The 2612-nt window shown below is 39.2% G+C and overlaps 1 pseudogene; it reads right to left on the reverse strand.

Annotated features, from left to right (window-relative positions):
* Positions 1-880: 880 nt before the first annotated feature.
* LOC102764764 lies at positions 881-2335 on the reverse strand (annotated as a pseudogene).
* Between the last annotated feature and the right edge of the window lie 277 nt (positions 2336-2612).

Genomic DNA, 2612 nt, shown 5'->3' on the forward strand with positions numbered 1-2612 from the left:
AAAGATATTGTTATGACAGATGTCTGCTATTTTGCTGCCTATGGCTTCTTCTAAGATGTTTATGGTTTCCCATCTTATGTTTAAGTCCTTTATCCATTTTGAGGGGGTTTTTTGTGTGTGTGTGTATGGTGTAAGTTAGTCGTCTAGTTTCATTTTTTTGCAAGTACCTGTCCAGTTCTCCCACCACCGTTTATTGAAAAGACTGTCTTGACTCCATTGTATATTTTTGCCTCCTTTGTCAAATATTAATTGAGCATAATTCTTGTGTTTATTTCTGCGTTCCCTGTTCTGTTCCACTGATCTATATGTCTGTTCTTGTGCCAGTACCAGGCAGCTTTGAGAACAGTAGCTTTGTAGATAGCTTTATATCTGGTATTGTGATACCTCCAACATTGTTTTTCTTTCTCAAGATTGATGAAGCTATTCGGGGTCTTTTTTTATTCCAAGTGAATTTTTGGAGAGTTTGTTCTAGGTCTTTGAAGTGTGCATTGGTATTTTAATGGGGATTGCAGTGAATTTATAGATTGCTTTGGATAGTATGCACAGTTTAATGATTTTGATTCTACAAACCCATGAACATGACATATTCTTTCATTTGTTCATGTCTTGTCTATCTCTTTTTTCAGTGTCCTGAAATTTTCCACATATAAGTCTTTTACCTCCTTAGTTAAGTTTATTCCTAGGTATCTTAATTTTTTTGGTGTGATTGTAAATGGGATTGCTTTTTTAGTCTCTCTTTCTGTAAGTGCACTATTGGTGTAAAGAAATGCCATAGATTTCTTGGTATTAATTTTGTATCCTGCTACATTGCCGGATTCATTTATTAAGACTACATCTTGTAATTCCTCTCTTTACACAATAGGCACACATATACAGCACGTATGTCAATATAATATTTATCAACACAGCATAAACATTTAAGCAGCAGACACATTTCACATGATAGAGGCTCTATGCATATGGGCTGTCCCATCAAAAAGCAAACATTAGAATGCCATTTCAGTAGTTACAGTGCTGACATGATCAATAAGGTTAATTTGTTTTATACCCATCATATATTTTCATAAGTCATCCATAGGAATGAAGTAAAGGACAAAGACTTTTTTAAATAAAAAGTGATATACCAACCTCAAAAATGACATACTAACCAGACATAGGCATTCAAAAGCTAGGCTGAACAGAACTGGCCTTGATGTACATGCAGTAAGTTTGTTTTCAGAATATAAAATTAAATGGTAATGTCAGCAGTATTACTACTGTTTCTATACTTATGATTAATTACTAGCAATACAACTCCCAGAAGGAAGGAGATGGATCAGTGGTGATATAAGCAATTCCCAAAAATGGATTTTTTCCTCCCATCCATGAAATAGTGCTTAAGATCATCCGTTTTCGTCCATCAAAAGAATGTACAGAGTAATTGTATTTGATATTCAAAAAGTAGTCTCCAGCTAGTAACGTTGGATGTAAATCACTTTTCTGCTCTATAATACGATATAACTTACGAAAAGTAGGCAATACTGCAGTATGCATCCAAACAATAAAATCTTCATTTATGAACCCATTATTATCTTGGTCAGAATCCAGCAAGTATATTGGGTTAACCCAGTTTACTGGCTTTGTTGTATCTTTGAATCGTTCTTCTAGGGGGCCTTCTCCAGGGGGATTTCTAAATTTCACATTTTTATCTGTCCACCAAGCAATACCTTTCTTTTTCAAAGGAATTGCTGTTGAAAATGATCCACTGACAGCCAGAAACAATTCTAATGTATCATTAAACATGCTGTTGGCAATAGCTCCACAAGGAGCAATTGGTTTGTCTTCATTTTTTCGGTATGGCTCACATTCCTTACTGGGATTAAGTAAAGCAGTAGGATCTCCATTTAGTTGACTATCATCTCGAGATTTCACATAACGACGGTGGTTTTGATAGAAATTAGTCCATAATACATAAACACATTGCCCTCAAATGACTGTTCCAGTGTGAAGTTAATTGTACAAATACAGGTGTCACATTCCGGGACAAACATTTATTGCAGGGACTGGAAGTGTCTATTCCGATATAATCAGTCTCGATTTCGAGGATGTTCTTAAATGTGACGAAGATGTCTTTGCCAATTGGGATGAAGATGAGGTCAATGGTGATGAAGGTAGGGAGCACCATGCCAGCCATAAGGATGGGCTGCCAAGCTGGCAGGCGATGCTGTTTGAAGGCCGTGTTATCTGGCCTTCGGTTCTTCGCAGCGCCCCGGGGAGCGCACGGGGACCCGCCGTCCACCTCATCCTTCGAGTTATAGCTCATCGCCATGGACCCCCCAGCGTGACTCCGCCAGGCGCTGGTGTCACCATAACTGGTGCTGTTTCCGCTCAGGCGAATTCTTTTCCAGATGTCCAACGCCATTAATGCAGGTGCTTCCAGGGCTGTCGGTGCTCGGGCGCCATTTATTGTTGGTGCTCTTATCCCATTTCGGGCGTCCATTTATTGCTGGCGCTTCCAGGGTTCAGAAAGCCCCAGTTCGGGACACCATTTATGCCGGGGTGCATGTCCCAGCATCAAGAAGGGTTCAGGAATCTGGAAAAGGCTGCGCATAGATGACATAGGAATCCAGAGA

Source organism: Myotis davidii, unplaced genomic scaffold (assembly GCF_000327345.1).
Source record: "Myotis davidii unplaced genomic scaffold, ASM32734v1 scaffold2492, whole genome shotgun sequence".
NCBI classification, from domain to species: domain Eukaryota; kingdom Metazoa; phylum Chordata; class Mammalia; order Chiroptera; family Vespertilionidae; genus Myotis; species Myotis davidii.